This window comes from Cibotium barometz, chromosome 11 (genome assembly GCF_041138505.1).
Source record: "Cibotium barometz isolate CiBa-2024 chromosome 11, ASM4113850v1, whole genome shotgun sequence".
NCBI classification, from domain to species: Eukaryota; Viridiplantae; Streptophyta; class Polypodiopsida; order Cyatheales; family Cibotiaceae; genus Cibotium; species Cibotium barometz.
The window spans coordinates 11,442,211-11,457,179 of record NC_141056.1 but is presented as its reverse complement, the minus strand read 5'-3'; the positions used below and the strand labels follow the sequence as shown (position 1 = coordinate 11,457,179).

Genomic DNA, 14,969 nt, shown 5'->3' with positions numbered 1-14,969 from the left:
TAAATCTTTGCGTCCTTCTCCACATTCTCTGCGAGGATCTCTTTCATTTTATCTGATAATGTTTTAAGTCTTTCTTGACATTGTAAAAGGGTGAATTGTGATGCTTGCAATTGAGATTGGAGAATATGGGTTTGCCAAGCTCCACTTGTAGTCAATCTTCTACAGTATCCTAACAAGCCAAGCTCTCCTTCACCAACAAATTGCATAAAAGATGATAAATCGCGACACAAAGGAGGGTTTGCTCTTAATGGAGGGTCAATTGGATAGAGACGCCCATCAACCCAAAGATCTACATTTTTCTCCTTAGCTATCCTACGAGCTTGGATAGATTGTGCATCAGTAGGATGGGTTTTTTTAGAGCTGCCATACTCTTCAGGAATACGAATGTGTAAATCAACCTTCCGTTTTCTAGCTTCACAAGGGGCTACACACACAGCTTGCAAAGGCTCCATAGCTAAGCACGAAGAAGCTAAAGCAGAGAGATCCTCAGAGAGAGAGAGAGAGAGAGTGAGTGAGAGTGAGAGTGAGAGAGATTGTTAAAACTTTGCTGTTGGAGGATTAACACAAATTTGTTTTTCTAAGTAGAAAATGATATTTTTGATATACAAATATACCAACATGGAGTTTTTCATCAATAAATTACATTTATGAGAAAAATTACAAATAATAATTTTTGGGATCCCCACAATTTCGGGATCTCATGGATGTAGTGGTTCCTGGAAGTTAGTTATGTTGATGGGGTTGCGAGAACCTGACAGTTAGCTATGGATGTACTAGCTCGTGGTGGACAGGCTTTTGACGTGACCATTGAATTACAAGCTTTTTGGAGGGAAAAAAGTATTTTCATCATACATATTAGTTGGGTGGTGTTTTTTCCACCTCAAAATGTAAAAAATTTAAAAATTAATTTTTTTAACTTTTTGGGGCCCACCTAAATACGAGAATGTTTTGTTGATGTGGAAGGGAGATATGGTGGGAGTTAATGAGGAAGGAGATTTCAAACTGACAAGAAAGATTCAATTTGCAGAGAGAGAAGATAAAAATTTCAAAAAGTAAGAGAGAAAGTATGAGAAAAGTCAAAAAGTAAGAGAGAGAGTATAAGAATATTCCCTTTAAAAAGTGAAACTAGGGGGTATGGCTGATGTGGCAAGGCAAAAAAATAGGGATCATCATAGCCTTTGTCTCCCTTAAGCCCAGCTTTTTAAGCTCTAATCCCTTAAAATTAGGAATCCTTAGGAGGCCCTTTTTGGGTCCAAAAAATTCCTAATGCTGTACCATGCCATCGACGTCGATAATATAAAATAGGTATATATTTGTACTCTCTTTTATCAATTTATTTCCATAGATGAAATAAATGTGATTGATAAAGTTTCTGTAGTTGAAACTAATTTAAGTTGCCGATTCTTGCGAACAAAACATAAATACTTACGCTAAAATAGAGACAATAAAACAAAAGTAAACAGTTGCTTTGAGTGATTTATTGTGAGAGTTCAGAGGTGTGTTTCCCAATGATGTCCAAGATGGTGTTCCTCCATCTAGGGAGCTTGACCATGGCATTGATGTGCTACCACGGTCAAAACCTATAAGCAAACCTGATATACATGTTAAGCCACACTGAGGTAAAGGAAGTGGAACGAAAGTTAATCGACTAATATGCCCGAGTTATTTACCATGGGCATGACCATTCTATGGATGCACATAGACTACCGTGCCTTTAATCAAATTACGATTAAGAACAAATACCCCAATGCTATGCATTGACGAGTTGTTTGACCAACTTAATGGTATGAAATACTTTTAAAAGATGTATCTTAGATCCGGGTATCACCAAGTTAAGATAAGGGAACAAGATATTCCCAAGACCACATTTAGGATTTGTTTTGGACATTATGAGTTCCTAGTCATACTGTTCAACTTGACGAATGCTCTAGCGACATTTATGACACTAATGGACAAGGTTTTACGTCCATATTTGAAAACATTTGTAGTAGTTTTTCTTGACGACATACTTCTATATAGTAAGTAGAAAGAAAAACACCTACAACATTTGTGCTTAGTGTTCAAACTCCTTAAAGAAAATAAACTATTTGGGAAGGAATCCAAGTGTAATTTTTTTGCTAAGAAGATCCACTATTTAGGCCATATTGTCTCCGTGGATGAATCTTGACAAGGTGGATGCCATTGTCAGATGGCCTGAACCTATAAATCTCGAGAAACTGTAGATTTTTCTGGGTATGTCAGGGTTCTACCAATAGTACGTAAAGAACTACACGAAGATTACAATCCCCTTAACCGATGAGTTGGAAACAAAGGATAAAACTATTAGTTGGGGGGATCCTCAAAACGAAGAAGTTTTGAGAAGCTCAAGGTGGCCATCGTGATGGCACTAGTATTAAGCATTATGGACCCTAATGAAGCGTTTGTTTTGGAGACAGACGCTAGTGGGGAGGAGGCCATTGGGGAGGTTTTATTGCAAAGGGGACACCCTATTGTATTTGAAAGCAAGAAGCTTGACCGTGCCCAGTGTAACTACTCGGCTTACAACGAGAGTTACTTGCTATTATTCATGCTCTAAAAAAGTGATGAGATTATTTGTATGGCGCTACGTTTGAGGTCCAGAGACAGATCATGAAAGTATCAAATGGCTTTCAAGTCAGAGTGAGTTAAAGGGTAGAAAAGCTCGGTGGTCAGAGATGCTATAGGAGTTTGACCTTACACTCTGTTTTACCAGAGAGGTAAATAACATAGTAGTATATGTGCTATGCCGCATGCCGATAGTGAACGAGTTGAGTTTCACCACCTTTAAGAGTGAACTCTCGGAGTCACTACGTGGTTTATGTCAGCATGATTCATCTTTTCAGAGGTATGACACGTTGTACATAGCCACACTTATATACAACAAAAGCCACCTCCCTCGTCAAAAATGAGTACTATTCCCGAGAGATTAGCTGAGATTTCTATGGGGAGAGGAGCGTTTGGAGCGACTAGACGAGTCTCTTGGGTTATGTACCGAGAAGGAGAGTTCGGGGATGGGCTCTTCACAAACAGTTGACACTAGTTCACTTGGGGATGATAAACTTCGTCGGGGCGGAAAGTATAGACACTATTCCATTAAACGATGAGCACCTACTCTACAAAGGTAGAGTTTGTGTACCAGCTATTGGTGATTTTCAGGCCAAATTCTTATCGAAAGTCATGATAGTCCAAGTGTTGGTCATCTTAGGATACAGAAGACCTATTCACTAGTCAAAAGATAATTTTATTGGCCTAGTTTGTTTAAGAACGTCCAGGACTTTATGCTAAAATGCAAGAAGTGTCAGGTCAACATGAGCGCCTCAAGATTAGAGGTTTGCTACATCCATTGGATATTCCCGAAGGGAAATGGGAAATTATTTCCATGGATTTCATCACTGGTTTACCTAGAACGAATCAAGGGAATGATTCGATCTGGGTAGTGGTTGACCAAGATGGTCAAGTATATACCTACTAAAAAAAGGGTGAAACTCCTAAGTTAGCTAGGTTATTCATCGAACATCTCTACAAGCTATATGGCCTTCCCACAAATATAGTTTTTGATAGAGATAGGAAGTTTGATAGGTCACTTTTAGAGGGAAGTCTTCAAAAAATTGGACACTACACTCAGTATGAGTACGGCTCATCATTTACAATCTGATGGTCAGACAACAGAAAGAGTCAATGAAGTGTTAGAAGATGTGCTTCAAGTATATGTCAGTAAAAAGCAGTCCAATTGGGAGGAGTACCTACCACATTTGGAGTTTGCTTATAATAGTTCGAAACATTCAATGACTGGATTTAGTTCATTTATGTTAATGTATGGATTCCAAATGAGATATCCTACAAGCGTAGGGCTAGAGAAGGAGAAGTTGTAGTCTGTTAAGGAAGCCATGCAAAATATGCTGCAACAAGGAGCAAAAGATAGCATACGTAGTGCACAAGATCGTGCGAAGACATATGCAGACAAGAGTCACAGAGAAGTAGCCTTTGTAGAAGGTGACTTTGTATATTTGAAAGTCCCTGCGAAGTCGGAGACTTAGAAGACGAGAAAATGTCAAAAAGTTACACCCAGATACTATGGTCCCCTTAAAATCCTTAAGAAGGTTGGTGGATTAGCATACAAACTTGAGTTGCCGGAGTGCTCTCGAGTTCATCCTATTTTTCATGTGAGTAGATTGCAAAAAACCATTAATCATAAGGAGAACTTAGTTTCTCCAAGCATTTTGGTGGAGTTGACGGAACCAACATCTCTTCCACATGAACCCGAGAGAATTCTCGAATTTAGTGATCGGAACACGAGGCACCCTATGTACCAGAGGCACTTGCTACGTGGAAGGATCGTGAGGATGCAATGTCCACATGGGAGCGTTTGAGTATGCTAACCAAGAACTTTTCGGAGTTCGTTTTCATGCACGAAAACTCTTCTTAAGGGGGGCGTAATGTTACATAGCCCGTAGTGGATACGGGGAGCTTGATCGGACTTCGAGACCACCCACCCGTAGTGGATACGGGGAGCTTGATCGGACTTCGAGACCACCCACCAAAGCATGGGGCGGTGAGTGAGCCGGGGTCAGGGGAGAGGGCGCACGGGTGTAGTTATGCAAGCGGTTGGGTATGTGTGGACGGGAAAGCCACCATATATTCCCTACACCGGGGAATCTTAACCCCATTCCCTTTATGGGCTGGGTAGTGATCCAGATCTCTCCTCCTCCATCGTCGACGCGTTACCGCTAACGTAACATGACATAGGGCATGTAGAAACAGGTGATAATATTGTGCATCCTATTGCACATGTTGATAAGGTGTCATTGTCTATACAAGATGGCAAAATGAAGTACCTTCATGATGTACTTCATGTTCTTGATATTACAAAAAACTTGGCTTCTGTTGGATAACAAATGGTTGATTAGGGGCTGCAAACAAGTGAGGTTTAGCCCTCATGAATTTGTTATGTAGAACTTGAATAACCAATGTCGTATGGTTGCAAAGGGTAACAATGAGATGGTGGGGGAGAATATTTCTAAGAGGAGCTCTGTAATTATCTAAGAGAGCATAGGATAAAGAGGCAATTCACATGTAGGTACACTTGGCAACAAAATGGGGTTATAGAAAGGAAGAATATGCGCATTACAAAAGCTTCATGTGCATTGATGACAAATGAGAAAGGAATGTCTCATTACATTTGAGCTGCAAATGTAATGACGCATGACTCCCACTACATCACTTCATGGCATGATGCCTAAGGCTATTCAATCTTCAATTAGCCTAGAGTACAAGGCGGCTTAATAAAGCCTTAGCAAAGGATTTGAAGGTGGGCCAACATCGTGTCTTTGTCTCTCTTCATAAAGAGGGAGCATGGATGAGGATAAATTTTAGGTGGGTTGGGTTATCGTGTAGTGAACGCGTGAGCCCCACTTGTTGGTGCACTTTTGGGAGCTAATGATTAGGAAATCCCTATAGCACATGTTTATCAATTTTATTTGACACCAAGCATGACAAGAAAGTGTGCCTAGTGGGGTGGATTGAGTGTTGAATGGAATAAGCAACTCCACAATTTAGATCCCATTAGGAGATGCACATTTTATCATCTTAACACATTAATTAATTAGTATCATATTCATCTATAACTTAGTAACATGGGGCATTAATTAGTCGAGGCTCTAAGTTTTCACCCTTAGAAAAATGCCAACCTTCTTCCCCCTGGGGTACCCCACCCATTATGTTCATCATCCACCTAATCTCTTCCTTGTCTCTAAGCTTTATCTTAGGGTGTATTAATTAATTGAGGGTTCACCCTTAGAAAAATGCCAACCCTCTTCCTCATGAGGTACCTCACCCATCCTCTTCATCATCCACCTAATCTCCTCTTCGATTGAGCTTTACACCCACCTAATCTCCTCCTCATTTGAATTCCTATGCTTCCCTCACTTGCTCTTCTCTTCATTTTTATTGGCCACCTGATTTCCCCCTTGTTTGAACATATATTGACCCCCTTCTCCCTCTAAAACTATTGACTTCTACATACTAATTAATACCTTGAGTCCACCTTGCACCCTTTGTACAGCCCTTATGTGGCCAAATTGATAACTCTAATCCCAAAAAAAATAAATAGGAAAAAACAAGGCCATGGTCCTAGTGTCCAAAGAGCATGAGAAAAAGGAGAAGGATGCACCATACTATGTCTCTCAAAATTCCATCATTGATGCCTATGCTTTCCCTTTCTCACAGTGTAGGAGAACAAGATCTCTACTCGATCCTGGCTTCTATCTGACTTTTGTGTTCTGCTGCTACAGGTTTTTTTTTGGAGGAGAGATGCATGACCATGGCTTCTATCTATTATTGTTTATTGGGTTATTTGCTATAGTCTATTGATGAGTGCAAGTTTTTAAGGATCTACATTTTTACTTTGTTGATGAGCGCAGGTCTCTGCTATCAATTTAGTTCATACAGGGTTTGTGCTTCTTGATGCATGTGAGCACTCTATAAGGAAGCAGGTATCAGGGAACCAAAACATCAAGGCCCTAGAGCTTCTAGGGAGTGCTCTCTATGGCATGGGAGAGTATAGGGCCACTACGAAGGCACTCATGGAAGCCATTTTCTTAAAAAGCGACTATGCGGATGCACATTGTGACCTTGGATCCACCTTGCATGCCATGGGGGATGATGAACATTCCCACGACAATTCTCGATCTGTGGAAAGCAGAGGTAGCTGTAGGGGAGGGTGCTGTTCTGATGAGGCAAAGCATCACATGAAGATGTCTTGTTTTAAAGATAGCATCGCTTTTTCAGTAAATTATTGTAATTTGCATACTCATGAGTACTATTTAAACATAGAGTATGGGCTATGAGCTTTATGTGAAAGACATTGAAAGTTATACTAGAAGACGAGTGGGGGGGGTTGTGTTTAGAATTGTTAATTTTGCAGGGAGGACGATATCCTTGTTTGTTTTCAATTGAACAAGGCTTGGCCAACCTCCTAACATGGTGTGTTCACACAAAGACGGAGATAAGCGAGACCATGCCTTTCGAATGGCATGTTTTTTCCTATCTGGACAACAAAACTGATGCCAGCTTATTTATGCACGTTCTTTGCACGGGTACATCAATATCAATAGCACACCAAAATGCTTTATTTGTGTTCAACATATAATTTTTTTTTTCTTTTGCACGGTTTGTTTTAAAGTTTATAAATAGAAACAAATCATATATAACCTTCTGAAATACTCACATTTAAATAGCACTCGAGTGTGCAAGTAACAATATTTTGCATTAAGAAAAAGTTTAGGACCTTGTCATGTTTCGGTTTATCGCCTCTTTCTTATAGTGCTCACTTGTACGAAGAAGCATAACTTCTACTTCAACGAGGTCCACAAGCCGAGGACGTTGCCACTCAGCAATCAATCGACCACTCTTTCTTTTTTGGCAAGGGAGGAACGCACACACTCTTTCACCCCTTTGTGGAGCGAGGAGGAGGGGTGGCCCACAGTAGAGTCCATGTCCTGGGAGGTGCCGTGCTAACCATCCGGCTACTGTCCCCACCCCCATCAATAACCACTTTTATCAACCACTGATTGATAACTTTCTAGAGAGTGATGGGCATACATCCAGATGTGTGGTATCAATTATTCATGATCAAAAACCAGTGATAATTACTGGCTGGCATCCACCATTGGCTATTATCAAACACAGATTTGTTGATGTGGACAGGAGGGCATGTGATACCAGCACATGATGAGTTTGAACTGGAGATGCTAGAACTGTTCTTCGTGACAAGCAAATACTGGCAACAGAAAGAAGGATGACCTTCATTGTTTATACTCCAGTCTGCTGGCATGATGATTTCATAAGATTGAAAACAAGATTCCTACAGACTTGTTTTTCTTCTAAAAAGACACCAAAAACTCGAGTCTGCCATTTGACATTCAATCATGCATTTGGTCATGCTCGCCAAATAACAGGGTGTTCTTCCTGTGGTCATCCTAAGCACACAGTTATGTTTCAAACATACTACACACCCCCCCCCCCTTTCAAAATAAACACACACACACACACACACACACACCCCATTGGTCTTTTAACACTGTAGTGAAGCCAATAAAACACATGTGATCCATATAAAGGATCCATATAAAGGCATCAAAGAGCATGGAATCGGATTTGATCCCAGAATCTCTCTAGGACCCAACAAGTAGACCACTACGCTAGAGTGCCTGCTGCCACCAAGAAAGAGAGAGAGAGAGAGAGAGAGTCCTAGGGCCTGAACAACTACACATTGTCCTAGTAATCAGTCTCCAATAGTTCATGATGTTTATATCAGCATGCAAGTTCTCTTCTTTCCAGGACACAGAAATCACCCTACTATAATGAGTTCATGATGTTTATATCAGCTTTAAAATCCCTTTCTCCTCTGGACCGTACAAACTACCCTACCTAGCTGCCCTAGCAATTATGTGCTTACTATAAGTTATGATGGAGCCCTCAAGCTTTAAAAAAGCTCATTCTCATGATGAACACACAGTCATCCTACACTATTACAACATTATTACTAGCCTCAACACAACTGCACCTATGCTTGCTTGAGAAAGAAACATTCAGGTCGCCCTTGTTCTTTTCTGGCCCACTAATGCAGCTGCTGTGGTTACCTTCTGCATTGCATCCATGTTGTCCTTGGGTTCTCCCATGAAGTTCACAAATGATGTCGACAAGTCCGAGTAGAGGCCTACCACGTGCGTCATGTTGCTGTTCAGCTCTTTGATCAACGCGACATTGCGGGAGAGATTCTCTGGCATCTTTGACTCCTGGTTGTGATTGATCTCACCTATGAGGACCTTATTCTCTTCCAAAATCTTTTGCACTTCAAAGAATCCATGGTTGAATGTTTTCCATGACTGTCCATCTTCTTGGTCTTCTCCTGGCCACGTGGTTGCTTGATATGCATTCACTGAACCTCTTCCTGCTTCCATTAATTAGCCGCAAATTGATAATCTTCTATGCTTGCTTTACCACCTTAATCCAGCACTTGTAGAAAAGTATGATCAGGCCTGTGAACACCAAACCATGCTATGAGAGTCTTCATGGAGCTCTCTCTTAACCATGGATTAAAGATAGGTCCCCTTGATTGCCATGTCCGTGAACACCACACCATGCCATGAGTTTGCACACCATACCATTTTATACCATACGATGAGTCTCCACACTATACCATACCATGGGTGTATTTCACACATGATACCATACCATGGGTGGATCTTACATGGTCTTTGCTAATGCATACCTTACATACAATGCTAGGAGTTTGCATATGACTAGTCCGCTATTGCTATGGAATAAAGATTTCCCCTTGGTTGCCACGTCCCTGAAAACCATACCTTGCCACATGAGTCTGCATACCATACCATGGTTGCGTTTTTATCTACTGTATACCATGGTGAGTCTCATATTAAGCCATTCCATGCCATGTCATGAGTCTGAAGAAGGCTTTCTCTAATGCATACCATGCAGTGCCATGAGTATGCACTAATGCATACCATATACATAAAGCACTTCCCTTTTTGGATTACAAAAAATGAACTGTGTCAGAATTTACTGCTGCATAGGACTCTTTCTCCCTTCTAACAAAAATGTACTTTTTGTTATAGTTGTTGCTGTTGTGAGCGTGTGCACACACACATGGGTGCATGCATGCATGTATGTGTGTGTATGGATAATAATATATAGATATGTGTATGTATGTGTGTATAGATAATAATATAGAGATGTATGTGTCTGTGCATTCATGTATGGATAATAATATAGATATGAATGTGCGCGCGTGCGCGCACACATCATCATCATCATCATCAGCCAAAGAAAACATTCATATGATGGAATTGAAGTTATTTTTTAACACAGCACAAAATATTGAAAAGAAAACTAAAGAGGGAGGGGCTTTCGGTGGGAAGGGGGAGGGGCGGGGAAAATTAGTACCTTCAAAAATAAATCATCCCAGTCACTTCCACAAGAGCTGGCATCAATATATAAGAATCTAGCTGCCAGAAGATGCCTCGATTTATACAGAAAATTACTCATTAACCATGCATAATATAAGTGTAGCTGCCATTCTGGGTTTTTAATCGGAAAGTTTAGAACAGAAGGCGCGAGAAACCTTACGATTGTCGGAAGTGCAGGAAACGTTCGCCTGCTTTGGATCTGCAAGAACAAAGACAGCGTTAAAAAGATATCGGACAAGAAAGAGTTTGAACGGAAATGCAACCGCCGATACCGTAGATATGCAGGAATTACTCTTGAGAGTCTGTCGGAACCTACGAGCGATTCACTCCGACGAACCAGGAAATTTTTCTTTTTTGAAGACCGATGAGACGGCCGTTAGAGTTGACGGCCTGCCAGCCGTGTGATCTAACGGCGCTTGATCTTGTCACGTGCTTACCAATCAAATTGCCCCAAGTGATACGGTCGCACTCACCGAATCTCGAGCTCCCTCGAATAAAACTTTAATTTTGGATTGGCCACTCTCTCAGTGTGCGCTTTCTCCAGATTTGCATTTTGTGGAAATCTCGAGGCACTTTCCAAGAGCTTTCTAGACAACCTACTAACTACACCTCTTTTTTCTTTTTTTTTTACCAACAAGCGCAAGAATTAATTAAGAGAGACAGAATTTACACAGTCTGGCTGGGAAACAGCCCAACACTTATAACAATTACAAAACTCATTATCTCATATCTTCAATTCTGGATCGCAAAGTATATAAAAAACGAAAGGCCTCCTCCTTCTTCATTTGGAGCGCACGTTGCTGAGCTTGTGCCAGATTGCTTGATTGCATTGAAGGTTCTCCAAGTACTGCATCTTGTGTGGTATACAAGGACCAGGTGGATGTCGTGGATCTGCACATGAAAATCAGCAAACAACATTCTCAGATTGGGAATCTGGTAAGCAGCCTCAAATGCAGTCGCACATCTATCCAAATTAACCAGAGGAATTCAGCTCTAACTCCGGCCCAACAACGAGAGAGCACCCCAACCGAATCCCCTAGAAGGAGTTGTTTAGCAGAAGGCAGGCAGCCCAGAGTAACCCAAATCGGAGATAGTATGTCAACAGATCTCTAACAATTTCTGAATAGGTGCCCAATATCTTCGATGCAAAGTTTACATCTAGCACAAACCCCGTCCGAGATTCCACATTTCCTACATTTGTCACCTGTCGAGATGGCTTTATGCATAATCAACCACATTAACACAGATTTCTTAGGCTGAATCTCTTTAGACCAAAGTGAGCTGAATTTGAAGTTCCATTGGCGTCTATCATAGAGGACTGCCCATCTTTTATTGAGAATCACATGTACAGGGGTAGATAGAACAGTTGGCACACGGGGGGGGTGACAGAACGCTGTGCCTCCTCTCCAATATAGGCCTTTGAGGGAGATGGGCTCGGAGACTGAAATCTGCCAGGCCACTTCTTCAGGAAAGATGCTGATACGTTCTTACACCAGCCTCACTTCCCAAGGGAGGAGAGAGAATTTTAACAGCAGCTCATCATTAGTCATCCACCTATGGGAGGGAAGGTGCCACACGTCAGCCCAAACTTTGATTCCTTTTTTGTGAATACGTAGGGCAGTACGTATTGAGATGCTGGACACCGGAGGCACTGGACTAAGAGGAAACCACAGCAAGTCGGAGGCTCTGATAGCGAAACTGTGTCTGCTTTCCCACACAACTCCTACTTTGTCACGATATTTGTTCCAAGCTTTCCATAAAGAGCGAAGCAGATCAGAACCTTTAGGTTTGACAGATTCATGACCTATCAAGATGGTAATCCAAGGCAAATCCTTCCATCCTGAGAAGTTTTCCAAGGAGAATTGGTCAGAGTTCCTAAATAGCAAACGGGAAGAATTTTCCTCAGGGTGAGAGACAGCTCTAATAATAGCCTTAACAGCAAGACGGTCAGCCCAATGAATGCAACATAAAACCTGCATCCACCCATAGACGCAATCTTTGCTGGACCCCCCTATGCAGTGTGATCCCACATGCTTCATTGTGTGTGCTATTTGGTGCTTCACTCTAGTATCTTGACAACCATGCCTCCAAAGGAGCCTTTGCAACATAAATGATCTACCCAACATTGCTTTGTGAACACTTCATCTTTCACCAAACAAATGATGCATTCCTCTAAGCTCAACAAACACTACATGCTCGATGAATGCTTAAATTTTAAGGTTGTAGTATCCTTCAAACAAACGGGTTTGAATAAGTTCAAATGAAAATATTTTCTTTGTAAACGATTTGCTACTTAAGTCTAAGCAAAAGAAACTAAATTGTTGATCTCTATAAACGTGGGTGTTGAAAATTGAGGGACACCAACCTCTGTGTGTGTGCGCGCGCGCGCGCACGTGCGCGCATGTGTGTGTGTGTGCGTATTTATGTGTGTATGCATGCACTTGTGCACGTGTGTGTGTGTATGCATGCACACGCACACACAATACAACAAGCTCAAGGAATAAAGCTCATGATATAAGTAGCGACAAAATGACAAGGCTTGAATATTACATTTCTATGAAATTATTTTCCCCAATGTCATCCAAAATGGTCCATTAAACATAACCTAAAGCATATTAATTTAATTACTCTCCACCGAATGCAAACAAGGATAAATGATCTATAAAGTATTGCCTTTTGACATGGATTTCAAATTATTACAAGTACCCACAACCTACATGGAAATCACATTGTCCCCTTCTAGCCTAGAACCACATGTATATGCCTAACATCTTGCACATTATTTTGTATGTAAATCATGAAATGGCATATGGATGACTCACCTTTAAAACATTGTTGACAAAGGAATGCTCCTGAGTCTCTTACCTCATGTCTTACACAAAGTTTTACAACATTTTTTTAAAGATTTAATACTTTGCACATTTCATAGTAAAGAGAGAAACCTTAATTGGGAATCTTTTACAAAAGAGGAAGTTGGAAATTTGAATAAACTATATGGACCTACATCCAAACCACACCCAATTTGTGATAATTTAATTTCCCTCTACCCTTAGAATATTTACCAATAGCATTGATTACCGTTGTAGGGGAAGTTTTCTATCAATTTGATTAGTTTTCTGGCTTCAACATTTATTTAACTTTGGTTAGTATGTTTCTAATTGGTTTTATCTTTTTCTTCTTCAAAAGATATGGTGTCCTTATTATGAGTTACAAGAATGAAGAATAAAGGATAATCGTGCTCAACAACGTAGGATCTCTGCATTTAAAAATTCAATTCTTTAATTAGTCTCATTAATTTGAAATTAATTTGAGCCAAAACACATATGGAAGCTAAAACACTCAAGAATGCAATGGTACTCACAAATTAAAAAGAAGTATTCACCCTTGAGCATATCATTGAGCAATTCCAAGAGGGAAATCTAGTTCACAGTTTAAGATATAATGTAATGTGTGCTCCATTAGAATGTAAAAAATAGCTTTAAAAAATGGATAAGATCACACTTGTCCTAGGTACAAAAATCACTCACTTATAAAAATTACTCTTTGAGAGTCTGTCGGAACCTACGAGCGATTCACTCCGACGAGCCACTCAACCAGCAAATTTTTCTTTTTTGAAGACCGATGAGACGCCCGTTAGGCATGCCGGCCGTGTGATCTAACGGCGCTTGATCTTGTCACGTGCTTACCAATCAAATTGCTCCAAGTGATACGGTCGCACTTACCGAATCTCGAGCTCCCTCGCTTTGCCGAATAAAACTTTAATTTTGGATTGGGCCTCTCTCTCTCTCTCTCTCTCTCTCTCTCTCTCTCTCTCATTGTGCGCTTTCTCCAGATTTGCATTTTGTGGGGCACTTTCCAAGAGCTTTCTAGACAACCTACTAACTACACCTCTTTTTCATAACCATGGTCCATGGATGATGGGTTGATTTTCTGATTACACACATTTATTTGTTTTTATTTTTTGTGAATTACACACACACCTCGGTCTGGCCTGCCATGTAAAGGCCTTAACGTTCACTTGAGGTAGGGAAGTCTTTTTTTAGAAACACAATAAATAAGTGGCTAGGGAAGTTTTCAAAGCACAATAAGTAGAAATAATTATTTATCTTTCTATTTTTAGATATACAACACTTCAATTTACCCTTTAAAATGGGCACCTCTATCTAATTATTTAAAAAACCCTTGATCATGATATTGGTATTCTACTCTCTCTCTCTCTCTCTCTCTTACTCCTTGTTTTCTCGTGCTACAGACAATGCACTATGCAATGTGATCCCATATGCTTCATTGTGTGCGCTATTTGGTGCTTCACCCTAGTACCTTGACAAGCATGTGTCCAAAGGAGCCTTCGTAACATAACTGATCTATCCAACATTGCTTCGTGAGCACTTCATCTTTCACCAAACAAGCGATGCATTGCCCTAAGCAACACTACATGTTCAATGAATGCTTAAATTTTAATGTTGTAGGATCCTTCAAACAAAGGGGTTTGAATAAGTTCAAATGAAAACTTCATTCCACATTGCAAACTCAACTTTATTTTAGTTTACATAGGTGTATCATATGTGAGAGCAAACCTAAACCTAATGATCACAAACTATTTTATGTATTTAATTTTAAGCATGCAAGGCCTTTATTAAATATTTAAAATATTTGTTTCTAAATGTGAAGTTCTTACTTTGTCTTTGCATGCAAATTTCTTTCTCTGTAAAGGACTAGGCTTGATTTTTGGCAGGTTGTCTTACTCGTCATAAATTATTTTTAAAGGGAAACGCCATGTTTAGTGTATTTTTATATTTATTTTACTTGTTTAAGTAAAATTTATTTATAAATTTTACTTGTTTAAAATATATATTAAGAAAAATTCTCATCAAGAATCAAGCATGTTAAGGACATTTTTCATTTACTTTTTATTATCATGACTCACAAGAAAGACACCATATCTTTGGGAGAAAAAAAAAAGAT

General features: G+C 40.1%; 1 long non-coding RNA gene across 3 annotated transcripts; it reads right to left on the bottom strand.

The window, feature by feature from the left end:
- Nucleotides 1-8,304: 8,304 nt before the first annotated feature.
- LOC147633747 (uncharacterized) lies at nt 8,305-10,867 on the bottom strand. 3 transcript variants are annotated; one of them, XR_015266920.1, is made up of 5 exons: nt 10,277-10,867; nt 10,165-10,203; nt 9,982-10,043; nt 9,290-9,370; nt 8,305-9,056 (listed from the first exon to the last, which is right to left on the bottom strand). It is a non-coding gene; the product is annotated as an uncharacterized LOC147633747 (long non-coding RNA). The 3 variants fall into 3 exon arrangements; XR_015266921.1 differs by having other exon boundaries at nt 8,305-9,370; nt 9,982-10,057; XR_015266919.1 differs by having other exon boundaries at nt 8,305-9,370.
- Nucleotides 10,868-14,969: the final 4,102 nt, after the last annotated feature.